This window comes from Arachis ipaensis, chromosome B2 (assembly GCF_059453495.1).
Source record: "Arachis ipaensis isolate K30076 ecotype BB chromosome B2, ASM5945349v1, whole genome shotgun sequence".
Taxonomy (NCBI): domain Eukaryota; kingdom Viridiplantae; phylum Streptophyta; class Magnoliopsida; order Fabales; family Fabaceae; genus Arachis; species Arachis ipaensis.
Genome location: NC_142437.1, coordinates 12,397,824 through 12,418,892, shown reverse-complemented (window position 1 = coordinate 12,418,892; position 21,069 = coordinate 12,397,824). Strand labels below are relative to the sequence as shown.

Below are 21,069 nucleotides of genomic sequence, written 5' to 3'. Positions count from 1 at the left end.
TCATGATAATTAATTAACAAGCACAATGACATATATGTTTATCATAATTTCTGCAATGTCCTCCTTTGCAATGTTGTTGACACACTGAATTGCAAGTACGGTTAACGCAAACATCATTACCAAGATGATATTCCCAACAACATTTTCTTACATGGAAGGATTTCATGCAATCTGAAAATCATCAACAACGTTTCTTTTAACATAAATCAAAAGAAAAATTAAACACATTCAAAATATACAAAATAATTTATGTAATATAATCAAACTATTTTGCACATACACTATGTACAGATACTACTGAGACGTGTTAATAATAATAATAATAATAATAATAATAATAATAATAATAATAATAATAATAATAATAATAATAATATAAATATTATTATTAGTAAAAAAATTAAATAAAAATATCTCTCAAATGTGAAATGGCTTATAAATAATTTCTACTTATATATATACACATAATATATTTATATGAAATATATAAGTAACGCATGAAATAATTTGAAATTTTTACATAATGCAAGTAGATATAATTAAAGATATTTATGTTTATATTTAATTAAAAAGTAAGATATTATGCTTCATTAGTTTTCAAAATTATTATATATTTCATAATTTGAGTAGATTTGTATAACAATTAAAAATTATTAATTAAAAAAAAACACAAGAACAATAAAAAAATTAGAGAGAAAAAATAAAGGACTAAAAAACGAGTTACACCTGCTTGCGTTAATACTAGAAAGACCAACAGAAAAAAAAGTAGTACTCCTTTTGCCATTGTAGAATTATAATGCTTAATTTCCTGGTATTACAAAAAAAATTTGAGGTTAGTGACTATTACCATTTTTTAGTACGTTATATTTATGCACATATTATCAAGTTATTGCAGCAATAATCTTAGCAAAAATTATAATTTGAATAATTTGCCTAATTTATAGGTATAAGTATTTAATTTATATATAATTATCTAAAGTAATTATATATTAAAAAAATAATATATAAAAAAATTGACACTAAATGTATCTTTATTTAAAAAAAATATTAAGTTGATGACAAATCATTGTTAAAATATTAAAAAAATCTACCATTTTTCAAAAAATATTTTTAAAGATTAAAACATACAATCATACGTGTATCCTTTTTCTTAAAGAAATAAAAAAAAATACTAAATTAGAATCCAAGTATGTAAGACTTAGTGTGGAAGGAGAAAAAAAAGAATATCATAACAAGAATACGGATATCATAGTCAAAGTATTCTAACAAATAGTAATAAAATAATAAAAGAGTGATGGTGTATAACAGTACAAAAGACTTACGTTGAAACTAAAGTGATATTTTTTATTTGTTTGTGCATATTAGTAGGAGAAGTAACTCTCTATTTATAGATATAAGGGAGCCAAAAAAAACGTTCCTGAAATTATTATTATTAATTTAGCCTGATTCTTTTCATATTTTTTGCATATTATTTTTTAAATTGATCTAATTTAATCTCAATTTTTTTTCTTTTCTTTAATACAGTAAGATACCACCTTTTTTTCCAAGAATATAAAATATAATTTTTAATTAAAAAATTCACTAAATCTACTATTACCAATATTAAGAAAAATTAATTTATTAATTACCTAAATCAATTATATAAACAAAATTATATTAAAGCAAATTGATATAAAAATATAGAAGAATGCACCTCTATTAAAATTTAAATATTAAAAAAAATATTAAATTAATAACTAAATCTTTGTTAAAATTTTGATAATATGAGACGTAATTTGGTGTTGTAAAGTTGTTTAGAGTTTTAGTACTCTTTAATTAAAAGAAAGAGAAAAAGTTGGTATAAAGTTTTAGTGTTCTTTAATTAAAAAAGAGAGAGAAGGATATTAAATTATTAAAGAGAGAGAGAATCAATATTAAATTATTAAGGAGAGAGAAAAGAATTAGCATTAAAATTCAATTTGGCTAAATTTTTTATTTTAATTTTATTTTATTTTATTTTTAGATTGATATTAAATTATTACAAAAATAAAAATTTAAAAGAATTAAAAGGGAAAAATACTCTTATTATTTTAAAAATTTTTATTTAAATAAACATACTCGTATTATTTTAAAATTAATACCAATAAATTTATTTAAAATTTTTAAATTTTAAATAAACATATTCATCTCATTTTAAATAAAAGTTATCATATTATTTTTTTTATAACAGTTAAATATGGTCTTGGTTCAGTTTGGGTAAACAACTTAATTAAGCTCCTTTTAAAAAATAGTTTAAACAATAAATGACTATATTAAGAATAGGGAGAAAATAATTTACGTGAATCAGCCAAAACAAAAACTGCTTCATGAATCCACCAATGCACGTGTATATGTAGTTCGAACCAGTTTGGTTCGAACTTCATTCTACATAATTCGAACCAGCTTAGTTCGAATTACACACAGTAATTCATGGTATAATTTGAATTATGTTGTTAAAAAATTAATAATTTATTAAAAAAAATTATTAAAAAAATTATTAAAAAATTTAATAATTTAATAATTAAAAAAATATATTTTTTATTTCATACGTTAAAAAAAGCTAACAAAATATTTAATTACGAGACTTCTTTAAAATATTAATGAGCTATCAATTCGAATTTCATACAATACTTTTCTGTCCATTTTTAATAGCTCATGAACATTTTTTAATAAATTTTTTTAATATTTTTTTTTTAAATTATACTACAAAAAATATTTTATGCTATGCAAAATAATTTAAAAAAATGGCTTAAAAAATGTTAAGAGTACTATAAAAATTTGTAATGTTATAATAACTTAGGTAAATATATGCATGTACTCAAATTTTAAATAAAATATTCTACATAGTCAATAATAATTTAGAAATGAAAGAAAATATTTTATTCCATATAAAATAATTAAAAAATATATTTTATTTTATACAAAATAATTTTAAAAAATGGCTTAAAAGATGTTATGAGTACTATAAAAGTTTATAATATTCTAGTGATTTAGGTAAATACATTATAAAAATATTTTTTCTTTAATTTCTAAATTATTAGTGACTATGTAGAGTATTTCTTTAATGTCCTAAGTCATTAGGACATTACAAATTTTTACAGTACTTCTAACATTTTTTAAGCCATTTTTTTAAATTATTTTGCATAGAATAAATTTTTTTTGTGGTATAATTTAAATAAATTTATTAAAAAAATATTCATGAGCTATCAAGAATGGCAGAAGAGTATTGTATAGAATTCGAATTGCTCACCATATAATTTGAATCAGAGTAATTCGAGCGTAATTCGAATCATGTAATATCTCACCATATAATTTAAATAATTTTATTAAAAAATTATCATGAATATATTTTTAATAAATTTATTTAAATTATACCACAAAAAAATATTTTATTCTATGCAAAATAATTTAAAATATGGCTTAAAAGATGTTAGAAGTACTATAAAAATTTGTAATGTCCTAATGACTTAGGACATTAAAGAAATACTCCACATAGTCACTAATAATTTAGAAATTAAAGAAAAAATATTTTTATCATGTATTTACCTAAATCACTAGAATATTACAAACTTTTATAGTACTCATAACATCTTTTAAGCCATTTTTTAAAATTATTTTTTTAATTTTTAAATTATTAATTTTTTTAATAAATTTTTTAATAACATTTTTTTAATAAATTATTAATTTTTTAACAGCATAATTCGAGTTATACCATATAATTCGAACCAAGCTTGTTCGAATTAGTATGTGCGTGTGTTTGTGTGTAATTCACAAAGCTGATTCGAATTAGTGTGTGCATGTGTTTGTGTAGAATTCGAACCAAGCTGGTTCGAATTATGTAGAAATGGAGTTCGAATCAAGCTGGTTCGAACTACATATAAATATGCATTGGTGGATTCATGAAGCAGTTTTTGTTTTGGCTGATTCACGTAAATTATTTTCTCCCTTGGCTTATTTCTGTTTTTTGCCCTTAAAAATAGCTTATAAATAAGTTATTTTGTGTTTGGATTTTTAGTTCTATAAGTACTTATTTTAGAAAAATGTGGTAAAAAAATAGCTTCTTATAAAGCCATTTTTTTAAACTTCTCTATAAGCTCCTAAATAGCTTCTTACAAAGGCACAATTTGGTTTTGAAAATTGTATCAGATATTAAATACTAATACTTTTTATAAGTCAAAAACTCAAAAAAATTACTTTTGAAGCTTTCCAAATGGACCCTAAGTATCTCAACAAAAGAGATAGATATATATAAGCTTTTAAATTAATAACTTTAGAGTGCATACATAGGTACGTAATATTTGAAGAGATTAATAAATTTTGCCTAAAAAATATAGTTAGAGATATCTTTTGCTTAAAATAATAAAAATAATACGAATACATTATTTTTATTAAATTAAATTATTAATTTAAATAATATTTATCTATAAAAGATTTTATAATTTTAAAATTTAAATATGTGAATAAAATTATACTAATAAAAAAATAAAAATATACAAATATAATTTAAATTGTATAGAAATAGGAGTAAATTTGTCTATGAACAAACTCATTATTTTCAATGAATAAAAAAAGGTAGTATATAAAATAAATTTTATGAGATAAATTATTTAAATAAATAATTAAAATAAATAAAATATAAAATTATTAATTAATTAGATTTTATGAACTAATTTAACAACCTTAATAACTTATATACTAATAGAGCATATTAAATTTCTTATAGTAATTATAATTATCATTTATTAAAATTATATTTTACAAGTAATTAATGTGTTTGTAGTTTTATAAAAAAATGTATTAATTATTTATTGATCTTATCGATATGCATTTAACGTTAAACTAAATCAACACAAGATTTAAATTGAGTTTTAAATTTTGATAGTGTTTTTTGTGGTAAAAATAAATGGAATTTTAAAATTTGAAACTTCAAACGAGTATTGTAATATCTATCAGTCATTTTTTTTCTTTATAGTCTTCACTACTCCATTAATTAGTTTTTTTTAGATGTTACAATATTCTTTTATTGTTTAGAATTTTAAAACTCTTTTACATTATTAATATCATAATGTGCTTTGGTACAACATCTTAGAGAGTTTTTCATTAATGAAATTTTTAATGTATCAATAGGATGTGATTCCATCTTCTTTAAAATTTTAGAATATTAAAATTCCTTTTGAAAAATTAAAAAAAATTAGTATTTATTATTATTTTATATTTTTTATTTAAAATTTATTTAGACTAAGATTAATATTTTATTTTAAGTCAATTTAGATTTATTATACTTTTTGATTAATATTACTCATGTAAACCCCGATTAATTAGTAGATAATTAGTCAATAAATTAATTTTTTAATAAGGAGGATTAGAAATGCGAATATTATATCAAATTAGGATAGAGCTCATCGAAACGAGAATTTTGACACCAATTTTAAAGAAAACAGTCCAAAATTGGACCGAACGGGCCGAACCGGTTAAACCGGACTCAAACCGGACCGTGGGCCCAACCGGACCAGCTTTTAAAAAGGACCCACGTCCTCATCTTCCCCATTTCAGCAACGTTGAAGTTGCAAGGGAAAGGAGAGAAAGGAATCCCGTAACCCTTACGGTGAACTCCGAACGCCGTATCTCCTCCGTCCGAGCTTCGATCGCCGCACCGTTTGTGGCCACGCGACCACCGCATCGAGCTCTACGTTTCTACCGGAACAATTTCATAGGTAACTTGTTTTTTAATTCTCAGCCTCTTCTTTCCCAATTTTTGGGAATTTGAGTGGAGGTATTGAATTTCTTTAATTTTTGATGTTTTAGGATCCAATTAGCTTGAGGAAAACGTTCACTCTTGCTTATGTGAAGCTTGGGTAAGGTGAGAATATGATAATTCTATTTTAATTTCATTGAATTTGAGCTTTGAGTATTAAATTGGATATATGTGTGTTATAAATGTGTATTAGGTTGTGAATAAATAATTGGAGCTTGAAATTGTGAATATTGGAACTTGGAGGAAGCGGATTAGTTGAGTTTTGAGGGGCTGCCTTGATTTTAAATAATTTGCTTTGGTCGTTACGTGGAAATCGGCCAAGGTATGGTTTAGGTTTCTTGCATTTAATATATAATGTTCTGTGAAAACTTAGGCTAGATGACCATAGGATAAGTTGGAATGCAGGTGTATGTTTAATGTTTAGTAATTTGTCGATGAATATAATTGGTTGAAGTTTATTGGATAATTAGTTATTAATTTTGGATGGTGAATGTTGTTATGTTAATTTGGAGAGAATTATAGTTGAATGTTATTGTTGATGAACATGGTTGGTTTGGTGCTTGTTGATTAATTAATGATTTGGTGAATTATTGATTTGAGGTATTGTGTGTTAAAAGCCTAGGATTTGTGAACTATGACTCTTAGTTGAATTTTGGTTGTTAGATTTGAATATTGTATGAGTTTAATTGTTGATCTGAGGTAGATTTTTTGTGGAGATTGTTATGTAATGAGGAAGGGTATATTGAATTGAAAAGAAAATAGGTTTGGACCCGAAAAAGGTGGCAAAGTCCGAGTTTTAGAGGAGATGCTGCCGAAATTTTATAAAAATTAGAGATTTTGTTTATATGATTATTTAAAAAGATTTAGATTCAAAGGTTATATGGTTTGATTTAGAGTTATTAAGAAAATGAGCATGTTTTAAGTTTGATTCATTTAGAAAAGAATGAGTTATGTTTTGAATTGGAACTATTGATGGACGGAATGGGAGGTGTGATAATGAAGGATAAGGATTGAATATGATTGATGTATGATGATGAATGAAATGCGATTGAGAATGATGTTAAAGTTGATGAATTATAATTGAATTATTTATATGGCTTATGAATTTGAATAATCTGAGATACGAGATTCCCTGGATTAAGTGTCGTGGCTTGCCACCACGTGTACCAGGTTGAAAACTCGATACTCTGTTGACCCTACGACGTAAGTGTGTGACCGGACACTATATAAATTCTCGGGAATGTTACCCCCATTGAGTATTATTGATTATTTGAGAAAAAACTATGCAGACTCTTGGGGATGTACGTCGGGGGACAGTCTAAGTACAATTCAGACTTGTCGGGTTGGCTGGATAACCGACAGATGAGCCTCATCAGCCATAGGACAAGCATGCATCATATGCATATTACTTGAATTACTTGCTTGTGTATTAACTGGGTGTGCCTAAATGTACTTGTCATGTTAAATGTATATTTGTTATCTACAGTACTTGTAACCTTCTTGTGCTTGCCTTTGTTTGTTTACTTGTCTGTGAAAATGCATGATGGAGTTGGAGGTAAGGAGGAATGGCAGAATGGGATTTAGATTTAAGGTTAAGTTAAGTTAGGTTTAAATATCCTTAGTAAACCACCTTTTATGGCTTCTATTTAATACTTTAAGCTCTATAATCTGAGTGTCGGTGTTCTAGGATTGCCTCTGGCATTCCCAGGACCTTATATGTTATGTGTGTGGCACCTTTACCATACTGAGAACCTCCGGTTCTCATTCCATACTATGTTGTTATTTTTCAGATGCAGGTCGAGAGGCATCTCGTTAGGCGTCTGGACTCTTGAGGCGGAGTGGTTACTGGGATATTTTGTTATGCTATGATGTATATATATGTACTTAGCTTTCTCTCCGCATGGCTTATTCTTTTTGATCCTCTTAGAGGTTTATGGAGAGGCAGGATTGTGTATATGTACTTTTGGGTTTTGGATATGTATGTATATATGTGTAAATATTCTCCGGCCAGTCTTGACTTCGTAGGCTGAGTTAGGAGCTTGATATTATGTATCTTTGGCACTCTATTCCCACTTCTGTTATCTTGTGTTTAATAGTTATGATTTTCTTAGCACGCAGGTTAACTCGTTCCTTGAGCGTTGCGCTTTTATATTCGCGATTTTTATTTCCTCTATTCTTCAAGGCTCCTAGCATATTATAATTCTTCTACTATTATGTGTACTCATTTTATTTTAGAGGTCGTAATACCACACCACCTCTATTTTACGACTTAAGCGTAAAGCTTAATGTGGTAGGGTGTTACAACTCATATTAGATTATTACAATAATATTACAGAAAAACTATATAACATTATAATTGAAACAAAAATAAAAAGTTTAAAAATTAAAAAATCAAAACATATTTTTAGTATTAATGGTAAAAAACTAAAAAAAACTCTTTAAGATTAAAATTATTTAATCTTAATTTAAAATTTATTTAATTAAAAAGATAAAAATATTTTTTTAACATTAATATTATTTAAATATATTAAAACAAAAAGACCAAAATACCATTTATTTCGTGTAAGCATATTAAAAGAGAAAAAAAAACTCTATGCCATTAATTACTTAAAAATATTTATGAATTTAATTTTAATTTTAAAAATCTAAATTTATATGTATATTATATAATGTAAAATGAATACCTCATATAAGAGAATGAATTTAATTATAGTTCGTTCTTTCTAATTTTAAAAATTAATTATCTTAAGTATTTTGTATCTTAATTTTAATTATTTATATTTAGTTCAAGTTCATTTTTTTATACTATACATACAAAAGCACACTTGTGTTGTGATATTTTTTTTATGTTGGGTATCTTTTTATTTAAACATCAATTTATAAAAGTAAACATAAATATATAATAAAAAATTTATTTAGTTAAATATTATAAAGAGAATATTATTCACAAAAATAAAAATTATTCATAAAATTATTATTAAAATAAAAAATATAATTTAAGTAATTTATATGTATAATTTAATTAAATAGACTTAATTCTCTGATATTTTTTAAAGAAGACAAAATACTATATTGAGACAAAAATATTAAAAAAATCTAGGAATCACCACTAACTTTATTAAAAAAATAAAAAATTTAAATTTCACAATTTTTTTTTAGAATTTGAAACCGACCTGACCTAATTACGTATATATCAAAAACAAAAATATACTATTTATATAATTTTTACTTAATCTTAATCAAACTTCAACTATCATTCATATTTTTTTCTTATTTTTTTTGTCACAATTTTTTTTCTTTTTTTATTTAAATCTATTTCTAATCCGATATTGAAATCAATGCAATCTCATTTGGTCGGTCCAAGTTTAGTCCTAAAACCATATTTACCCGATTCATTTCAAAGCGATTAAATTTAATTAGTTCAATTCTCAATTTCTTTCAAATTTAACCCAAGCCAATTTGATTATACCCAAATTTTATGGATTAAATTTTAGAAGCAACAACTCTAGTTACGAATATAACGATAATATTAACACTATTCTACTTTTTAATTTGTGACTACTTACTTAAACTTATTTTCAATTTTAATTTTAACTATAAAAATCTAAAATTACATTTAACTAATAACCTAAAATAAACATTTCCAATAAAATTTTTAAGAAATTTTTTATGCAGTATTTTAATACATCTAAATTTATTTTTAATATCTCTTTTTTTGAAGTATTTTTTGACAAATTAATTTGAAATAACACTTTAAAAAAATATTAATTCTGTTTCTAATATATATATATATATATATCCTAATTGAACAATATATATCCTAATTGAATGGCATGTTATAATATAGTTAATTTTTAAAATCATAATATTATAGATGAACAAAAAAAAGTTGTATATGGACAAATTTTATGAGATAAATTATAATATTAAATAAATAATTAAAATAAATAAAATTTAAAATTATTAATTATTTAAAATTTATAAATAAATTTAATAATTTTAATTACTTATATACGAATATAATATGTTAAATTCTCAATATTAAGTCATAAAAAAAATTCCAATAATAATCATAATTGCCATTTTATTAAAATATAACCATTTTATTAAAAATATATTTTAGAAATGATAATTAATGTGTTTATAATTTTACAAAAAAAATACATTAATTGCTTAATAATTTTATCAATATACATTTATAGCTAAAATAAGTAACATAGACAGTTTTCTTTCTAAAGTTTGATGGAGTTTTAAAACTCCTCATAATATAGGAGTATTGTAACAGCCATATTAGTTAAACATTAGAAAATTACTAAGACAAGAGTGGATAAGATTATCTACTAAACAATGACTAAAATTCTTAAATTTTATCTTATCTTTTCTCTAATTTTTATAAGTCATGAACTCCTTTTTCACCACTTTCATAATTTTTACTTTACACTACACAAAACAAAATTAGCAAGTAAAGAAGGGGACCGATTCCATACTCCCCTAATATTTGGAATTTTAAAACTCCTTTGCATTATTAACATTGTAATGTACGTTGACGCAATATCCTAGATAATTCTATTAATAAAGCTTTTAACGTATATTGACAAAATTATTAATTAATTAATATATTTTTTTTGTAAAACTACCAATACATTAATTATAACTTTTAAAATATATTTTTAATAAAATAACAATTATGATTATTACAGAATTTTTAATTTTGATGACTTAGTGGCTTACTATTGAAAATTTAATATATTCTATTGGTATATAAATTATTAAAATTATTAAATTCGTTTATAAATTCTAATTAATTAATAATTTTTATTTTTATTTATTTTAATTATTTGTTTGATATTATAACTTATCTCATAAAATTTGAAATTTTTTAAATAATAATTTAATTATTTTAATTATCAAAATAAATAATTTGTAGCGTACTTACCAATTTACACTATATTTATTTATTTCGTTTATATATGTGTATTTTTTCAATTTTCATATGTCTTGTTTACACATAAAAAATTATCTCATTTATAGTATAAAACGATATATATATATTTATAAATAATTAAATATAATTTTTAAAAATAATAAAAAATATTAATAATTTAAATTAGACCAAATTTTGTAAAAATGGAATGTTTCAAATAATAGAAAAGATAAACGATTTTAAATAATAGAAAAGATAAACTGTCTATTTTAAATAATAGAAAATATGGACACGTTAACACGTCTACTGTAAAAGCACATAAGTGCAACGTTAACTGCCCATTGTTAACACAGTTATTAAGATAAAATTAGTTAGAATTTACACTAAAGCAATTAAGATAATATTTCAAATTTTTAAATGACAAAATTTTTAAATTTTTTATGTATTCTCTTGAATATTAATTTTTAAATTTAAATTATATATATTTCAAATTTTGTTTGTCACATGAGAGTGTATAAAAGTTTGAAATATAATTTAAATATAGGTGATTTATTTGATGACACGGTTAATGAAGATCACGACTCTATTGGCATAGAATATAAAATTTTTTCTATTTAAGTTGGTTGTACAAAATTTGTTACAAAGTTTAATCCAATTTAAATTATTAATATTTTTTATTTTTTTAAAAATTATATTTAATTATTTATAAATACATATATCTCGTTTATACTATAAATGAGATAATTTTTTATGTGTAAACAAGATATATAAAAATTGACAAAAATATACATATGTAAACGAAATAAATAAACGTAGTGTAAATTGGTAAGTACGCTATAAATTATTTATTTTGATAATTAAAATAATTAAATTATTTATTTAAAAATTTCAAATTTTATGAGATAAATTATAATATTAAATAAATAATTAAAATAAATAAAAATAAAAATTATTAATTAATTAGAATTTATAAATGAATTTAATAATTTTAATAACTTATATACCAATAGAATATATTAAATTTTTAATAGTAAGTCATCAAAAAAATTTTCTGTAATAATCATAATTGCTATTTTATTAAAAATATATTTTAAAAGTTATAATTAATGTATTGGTAGTTTTACAAAAAAAATATATTAATTAATTAATAATTTTGTCAATATACATTAAAAACTTCATTAATGGAATTCTCTAGAATATTGCGTCAACGTACATTACAATGTTAATAATTTAAAGGAGTTTCAAAACTCCAAACCTTAGGGGAGTATTGTAACATCACCTGGTTAGTTCAAAGACCACTTCACTATTTCTTCAAGAATCAAGTTTTCTATTCTATTTCTTCACTCTTTTCTTATCTTTTCTCTAAAATTCAGCAAGGTAAGTGCAAGAACATTTTTAGTTTTTTTTTTTCTTTCTCTTTTTCAGGTTTGAGAGCCTTCCATAAGAGACCATGTTGCTCTCTTTTTTTATCTATATAACTATCACTAAGAACCACAACAAGCATGTATAGGAGACCTCAAATTCAAGTTCAAGAGAGTATTGCATTTCATTCCTTCCATTCCTCTAAATTTCGGCCATAGCCACCTTAATTTCATTAATTATTAAGTTGTTTTTGTTTAGAAAATTCTAGGTGACTAATGTGTTCAAGAGAGCGAATAAAAAAAAGTTAAGGGTTAATAATACTTGTTCAATTTCTGAATGTAATATTCATATCTTCTCTTGAAAAAATGGTGTGTATATTTGTATGAATTTTGATTATTCGATGAATTGTCTCTTTATTAGTGCAATGTATGTCATATGTGAATATTATAGTTGTGCTTATTGTATGAATGATGGCCAAAATTTATTATATACTTGGTGTTGAAGTTTCATTTCATAAAAGAAACCAATATAGTTAATATAAGTCATAAAATGAAGTTTGGAATGGGTTAACTAGGGGAGTTAAAATTATTTGTTTAATGAAGGTGTGTTAGTTGTTGGGGTTTTTGGTATTTTGTCAGTAAAATTTTTGTTTTGATTGGATTATTGAGTGAAGGAATGTGGTAGCATTTCCTTTGTTTGTAAGTATATATGGCCTGTTAAAACTTTTGGCATGAAGAGGCTTTTCTTAGGGCAAGCGATGAGTTAAAAAAAAAACGGAAAGCAAAAATAAATAAATAAATATATTTAAGGTGGTCTTAGAATTAAAAAATAGAAAGTATTTAGAATTTACAATTTAAGATTTTGAGTTTTAGATTTAGAATTTATGATTTTTTAATTTTTTAGTGATGATTTTAATTTATTATTTTAAAATTAATAAATTAAAAAAGTACTAAGTGTTTAATTTATTAATTTAAGTTGGATAAAAAAAAGTATTACTATATATTCACAAAAAGTTCTAAGTTTTAATTTATTAATTTAGGATGGATTCAGAATAAAAAAAATCTAAGTGTTTAAGATTATACAGAGTTTAGAGGATTAGGATTTAAAATTTAGGGTTTATGATTTAAAGTTTATAATTTAGGATTTAGGATTTTGGATTTAGAGTTTAGATTTTAGGTTTAGGATTTAGGGGATAATGGTTATGGGTTAGAGTTTAGATAGAGTTAGGGCTTACATTTATATTTTAGGTTTATGATTTAAAATTTAAAATTTAGGATTTAATGTTCAAAAATTTAGAATTTAGTGTTCAAAAATTCTGGGTTTGTTATAATTAAAACATATTTTAGTAGAAATAATGATTTAATTTGATTTGGAAAAAATAAATATAGGATTATAATTGTACTTTGATTATTATTTATGGTTAATGAGTTTGAGAAACAAATTATATGTTTGAGACTATAAATTTTAATTAAAAATATAAGTGCACTGGTATTATTATTATTATTATTATTATTATTATTATTATTATTATTATTATTATTATTATTATTATTATTATTATTATTTTTGCTTGAAATATTTTTTTTTTGTTTGTATCAGGGTATACATTAGGCCGACTCTAATGACTAATCCCTTGGGTATTATAGAAGTACAAAATGGATAACCTTCCCAACTAAACAAGCTCCATTCTCATCCTTTAGTGAATCGAATTCGAGAGAGATGGTTAAAAATCACAAACCCACATCCATATGTGCCAACTTGCGTTGATAATTTCCTTTCTTTTATTAGGCCTAACACCGTACTATGGCTCACGCTGTAACATCCCGCATTTTTGAAAATCTAAATATGAATAAATTGTGATTTTATCTTATTAAGTTTAAACTTTATAATTTTAGAAATTATTTTATTAGAAATAATTAAATAGATTTGGAGATAGTTTTATTTTGAATCAATTAATCTTCTTAAATAATCTTATTATAATGGAATATTTTGTATAATTTTAGTAAATAAAAAATAAGAAAGAATCGTACAATTTAATTTAAGTAACTTTTATTATGAAAAAGTTACGATTTATTTTATTAATTTGATATCTTATTTTATAAATTAATCAATTAAGAGTAATTAAATTAATCTATCTATTCTATTATATAAAAATCGGATGTCTGCACTTAATGATGGAGCTGACGTGGCATGCTCTAGAGAGTGTTTCCCGATTTAATTATTTTAACTCATTCAATACAATTTATTATCATGACTTAATTATATCAGCTAATTGATTTGATTAGATATTTAAATATTAATATAATTTATTATAATATATATTACTTAAATAATTTTACTACATTAATTATAATTTATTATATTAGTTAATTAATTTATTCATTTATAAAGTATGAAATAAAATAAATAATTTATTGTTTATTCTAATTGAATTCATTAAATTTAATTATACATTATATACGAATTAATAATAATTTGTAAATTATTTTATATTATATATGTATTAACAAAATATTATATATGTCTTAATGTGTTAATTAAATATTATATACGCACAGAAAAATAAATACAAAAATGATTTATATAATATTGATAATATTATATTAGTACGGTGATTTTTTTTTGCTTTGATATCATATAGTATTGATAATGATAATATTATTATATAGTATTATATAAACTTTCTAATATTAGTATAGAAAATTATAAAATTATTCTTTATGACAATCATTCTTAGTGGAATAGTGTGTCCCTTATATAGTATTGATAATTGTTGCTTAATTTAAAGTAATTATATGTTGGTATCTTAAATTTATTTTTTAATAATGACCTAAATAGATAAATCTAATTGAATTGAATGATTATATAAAATATTTTATATTATTAATATACTAAAATTAAATTCTTTTTTCGGTACAAAATTTTATAGGTAAATTTTATACAAGATTAAGTTATTTTTTATTTTTTAATTTGTTTTATCTGTGTTACTTTATTTAATTTTAAATAGCGTCATATTTACAATTACCGCCAGTATGATATTTTATAAAATATGAAAATCAAATTTTTTTATAATTTAAATAACAATGTTTGAGTTAATTTTAATTTAACTTTTTTAGATTAATGTTATCTTTCATTTAGATCTTAATTAATTTAAAATACAAAAATACTAATATATTTACTTCCTCTTTAAATAATAATAACTTTAATTTATTTACTGTCTTTTTTTTCTTTTATATTTTGTTTAGCAAAAATAATATATGGATTAGGATGGAGTTAAAATATACTCTATGTGATGCATGTTTGGCACTGATAAATTCATATGAAATAGAAGAGAAGAAAACAGAAAGCTAAAAAATACTGAGTTGAATGGTATAAACAGATTCATTGAAGTCAAGTATCTGTGGGTTCTCATGTCTCATCTCATTTTTCGAAGTTCAAACACATTTTAAATGTATGAATTTTAATTATATTTATTTTTTTTCTTTCCAATAAATACTACAATCTCTTCCTATTTTTACTATAGGCTTGTCTTTTATTTAAAAAAACACACAAAAAAATGTAAAAAAGAAAAATCAAAGAAATTAAAACTGTTATTATATTTTAAAAAATTAAATGCTCTTTTAATTAAATATCTATGTAATTCTTATCTAGATATATAAATTGTATTTTAATATATTGAGTTGTAAATATAAAAAAATATATAATAAATAAGTTAAAATAATGAATAATTAGATATCTATCTATTCTATTTATTCTATTATATAAAAATCGGATTTTTGCACTTAATGATAAAGTTGACGTGGCATGTTTCTTAGAATGTTTCCTGATTTATTTCTTTTAACTCATTAAATATAATTCATTACGGTAGATTAATTATATCAACTAATTGAGATATTTAAGTATCACACAGAAGACTCAACCAAAAAATTTAAAAAATATTGATTAATCACAAAATAAAAAATTATGAATGGTGCTTTAATTATGTTGTAAAATACAAATTGGGACTATTTAAAATTAGTTTTTTACCATTAATGTTAACTTCAATCATAATAAGGTAAAAAGTAAAAATTGTATATAATAATTTAATTTTATTATTTATACTACCAAAATTATTCTTTAATGTATTATATTCTATTTATTTTTATTCATTGATAATTTTTAGTTTTTTATTTTCAATAAAAATTTGAATTGATTAAATAGATAATTTTTTAATTAGTAATATAATTATTGTGATATTTACTTTGTTCAGTAATATTTTTTTAATTTATTTAATCTGATTAATCATCTCTTTCTTATTTTATGCTAATTTAATTAATTAAAGTTAATAAATTTTAGTTATTTTAATTCTTGCAACTTTTTATTATAATAATGTATTTCTATTAATGTATTAATATAATTTTAATATTTATATGTCACTAATAATAATAATATATAATATGTCTAATTGTAAAAAATTTACTATTTTTTATACGATTAGATTAGACATATTTATATTCAATTTATTTGATTATTTAATTAAAATTAATTATATTAAAAGATTATATTAATATTATGGTAGACTAATTATATTATTATTCATTAATTATATTAAAAGATTAAAATTGTGATAGATTATTATTATTTTATTATTTTTTATTTTTTGATATTAATTCAGATGTTTAGCTTCTTTTTATTATCCTTTTTCATTCTCTTATTCTATGTATTTATTCCCATAAATTTTGCTAAATTAAATAAAGTACTGTATATCTTCTTTTTATTCTTCTTTTATATACACATAAAATTTATTAAATTATTTCTCTTCCATCAAATAATTTTGTTTCTCTTCTATTTATATTTCTTTCCTTCAATATTTTATTAGTTCTTATTTTTCTAAATTTTATTTTAATTTATGTATTTGTTCTTACTATACCCAATTTTTTTATTTATATATGTGTAATATACATTCTTATATATGTTATAGAAATATGATTTGATTCCATTAACTTACCAATTTTTTTTGAAAAATCTAAAGCTAAAGCACAAAAATATATTTATAGATATTTTATTTTAATTTTTTAACTAAAAAATATAATATTTTTTGTCATATTAGTTTGAATTCAAAGTTAAATATGAATATTAATTTTTGAAATAGAATAAATATATTTTACATTTTTTGCATCTAAAAATAATATTCTATCAATGTTAGAATTATTTAGATGGATAAGTAATAGTGAATATAGAATTATTTAGGATGGATAGAACTAAGTACATCTTTTTATTGAAAATACGAATATAAAAATATTATATTCAATTCTCAATAGTCAACCTCTCATTAAACCATTGTATTTTCAAAAGATTTTTGAAAAAATGAAATAATTTTAGGTGTATAAATTTTGTAAAAAATTAATTAATTTAAGATATTTATTATCGTTGATTAAAAAAGTAAATTGAAATGACAATTTAATATTTTTATACTCTTAAAATATGATTTATTTATTTTTCATGCATTCTTTATCATCCAATGATCACATTAATATAATTTAATTCAATAAAATTATTTATTATCATTTGATTGAATAAAATTTTTATTTTAGCTGAAAATTTTAGGATTTCTCAACCTCAAGATCATCCATGGTTAAATCATTAAAAAATATAACTAAGAGCGCGAAAACGTCTCTTCATTCGAGAGTATGATTGAGATCAGAGAGCTTGGCTCTTGTGGTTCTTTGATCTTCGTCAACCAAAACCTTCTGTATTTTTTATAGGATTGAATCACAATTTTACTGTGGAAAAAGAGTTATGAAGGCGAGTTTGATATGTTGAAGACCAAAATTCTAAAGTCATTATTTATATTTGAGTGTGACACTCATTAAACCCTAAAACTCAAATAAAATATTATCTATGATTTTAATCTCATTTATCCAAATCAAAAGTAATAATGACTTATTTAATTTAACATTTATGACAATAAATGAGATCACTGTTATATAAGTCATTTAATGTGAAATTACTTAATTTACGATTATAATTAATATATGTATTATCCATAAATATATTAAGAAATAATAATTTCCTAACAATCTTCTACTTGGGTTATAAATATATATTTTCCTGAGATAACCCCTTATAAATTTTACGCGTAAATTTGAATGTTATTTTTCTTATTACTTTAATAATTTGGTCTATCTCATATATTAGTTATGAAATTACCGAAACTTTTATCACATTAGTGTCACAACAAAACTACAATGATCCCATACTAAAATACTCAACCACATAGATCAAATTTGGATGAGAAAATTCAGAAATTACATGCAAAAATGATCTTATGTATGTCTATTTTTAACTTGAATAAAAATTCTATTTTATTCGGTGACAGACTCAGATGAATCTGCAACGGCAATATCCGAACATAGCGAAGGTAACTAAGTGATGAGTCTGTAGAAGAAGAAGAGAAGAACTTAACAGACTCACAATGAGAGAGAGAAAGAGAAAGAGAGAGTGAGAGGGAAATTTACCTAGAGAAAAGAAACTCAGCAGGAGAAAGGTGGCGACGGGCTCAACAACGACGGTAACGGGATGAGCAGCGATGATGACATAAGCTGTGAACAGTGACAGACCCAGAAAAATTCAGTAATGGGGACAAAGATATAATAAAATTTAGGTATAGATATTTTTTTGCTTCCCACGATATTCAACAAGTTAAGGACTAATCCGTCATGAATTTGAATTCCATTTAAGAATCTACAATTGGCCGGCAACGAGTTGCTATATATACGAGACAGAATTCGAACCCTCAATACTTATTTAAGCAGACGACTAAGTTGATCACTTGATCAATCTAAATTGGTTTAGATATATTCAAAATCTAAAATTAGAACTATCTAATACATATTGATAAGAACTAGAAATATACACACAATCATTATTATAATATTTAAAATAATAAAAATATAATTTCATACACATAGTATAATACTTAAAATAACAAAAAAATATTTATAAGAACCTTTTTATTTTTAACATGATTAAATATTATTTTTTATATATTTTTTTAAACAATTATTTTACTTATTTGTCAAATCTACTTATTATAATTTTTATAGTATAAATAAATTTTTTAACTAAAATAATTACAGTATATTAATACATAGATAATATATTTTTTTTATCTTAAACAATTTTTAAAAAATCACTAATAATTTAAGTTGTATTTAATTAGAAAACTAAGTTTTAATTTAATTATTAATTAATTAACTAATATAATATAATTAATTATCACTAATTTTTGAGTGTATTTATTTATTTATTTTTCATACTAAATCAAATTTAGCAATATAATTATTATTATGTGTTAAGTTTAACAAAATATTTTTTAACATAAAATACAAAAGAACTATTTATATTTTATTTTGAGACAAATATAATATAATAAGTGGTATATATGTATATAAGTATTACTTTTTTTAAAAAAAAAAAATTGTGGGGGCAAATGCCCCCTCTATATTAAACGTGGGTTCGTCTCTGGCTGTGAAAGAAGATGGGAGTTATGAATAGGTAAGCAGCGATGGACTCAGCAACAACATGACAGGAGCTATGCGATTTTTTTGTGAAGAAGTCGAGAAGAAGAAGATTTCAGGTGAGGATGATTGAGTTTATCTTGCATGGCTATAAAGTATAGACCGAAGCTATGAATCATATGTGATGTGAGGCAAATTCTAATTCCTAAAAAGTGTTTATATGTATATTTTCGGGGCGGATGCACTCTAAACCCGTCTATACCCTGTCTTGAGCAAAATCTGCCCTGACTCGAGTCAAGTTATTACCCTTTTCATCCGGGTATGGACGGGTCGGGTACCTGCGTATTCGAAAACTCCTGCCAAGTCTAACCCCGTATTGATACTCTATTTATTAAGGGTTTATCGCTAGCCAATGGATTGCTATATACACAAGGCGAGATTCTAACTCCTAATAGTTGTTTAAGCGGATGAGTGAGATGATCACTTAACAAACTCAAATTGATTAAGACAAATACTAATTATTTTTAATATTTTAATATTAAAAATTTTGAGAGTTTGATTTTAATTATAACTTTATAAAATATTTATAATAATAATTACTATATATATTATTTATTTTTTAATATAATTTTATGTATTATCCCGTACAAAGTACGGGAACATACACTAGTTTTATTAATATTTGGAGTTTAAGTTAATTAATATTCTTATGTTATTTTTATAATTGGTTATTTTATATGATTTGAAAATAAAATTTAGTAATGGAAGTATTATATAATTTAATTTAAGTAATTTTTATTATGAATGAATTATGGTTTATTTATTAGTTTGAGTTCTTAGAGATTAATTTATTAGGAATGATTAAATTAATTTTTATAAATACTTTGAGTTTAAGTTAATTAATGTTTAAGTACAACTTTTATTTTAATTAGTTATTTTATATAAATTGAAATTAAAGTTATGATGAAAAAATAATAAAAGGTTATATAATTTAATTTAGATAATTGATATTTTGAGTTTAACCGTATTTTATAAAATGTGATTAGTATGTTTACTTTATAATTTAAATTAAAAATAATTATTTGAGCTTGTTAATAGTTTGATAGATAAAATTATGTGTTTCAGAAATTAATTTTTTATAGCATTATATTTGAATCCTAAATTATTATTCTATCTCGAATATTTTATAAAATTGTTATATTACTCATATATATTTTACCCTAACCCTAAATTCCCAAATAAAACCCTAATTCCCAATTCGATTTCAATTAAAACACAACACACACACACATACGTTCAGAAAGAAAAGAAACAGGGGCTTGAAGGGGAAACGGAGAACAGAGAGGGCTCAAGGGAGAAGAAGGAAGAGAGGAGGAGGGATGTCACTGGGACTGCTGTAGTCGCCGTCGTTGTCGTCGCATAGAGAGGCGGCCGAAGCTGTCACACGAGAGAAGGGGAGATATTGTCCGCGTCGGTCTATTTCCACCACTGTCAATCCATTGCCGCTGTTG

At 22.4% G+C, this 21,069-nt stretch overlaps 1 long non-coding RNA gene across 1 annotated transcript; it reads left to right on the top strand.

Moving 5' to 3' along the window:
* The first annotated feature begins 5,565 nt into the window (after window positions 1-5,565).
* LOC107628193 (uncharacterized) lies at window positions 5,566-7,815 on the top strand. The gene is made up of 4 exons (XR_001617632.3): window positions 5,566-5,732; window positions 5,824-5,878; window positions 5,967-6,095; window positions 7,564-7,815. It is a non-coding gene; the product is annotated as an uncharacterized LOC107628193 (long non-coding RNA).
* The last annotated feature ends 13,254 nt before the right edge of the window (window positions 7,816-21,069 follow it).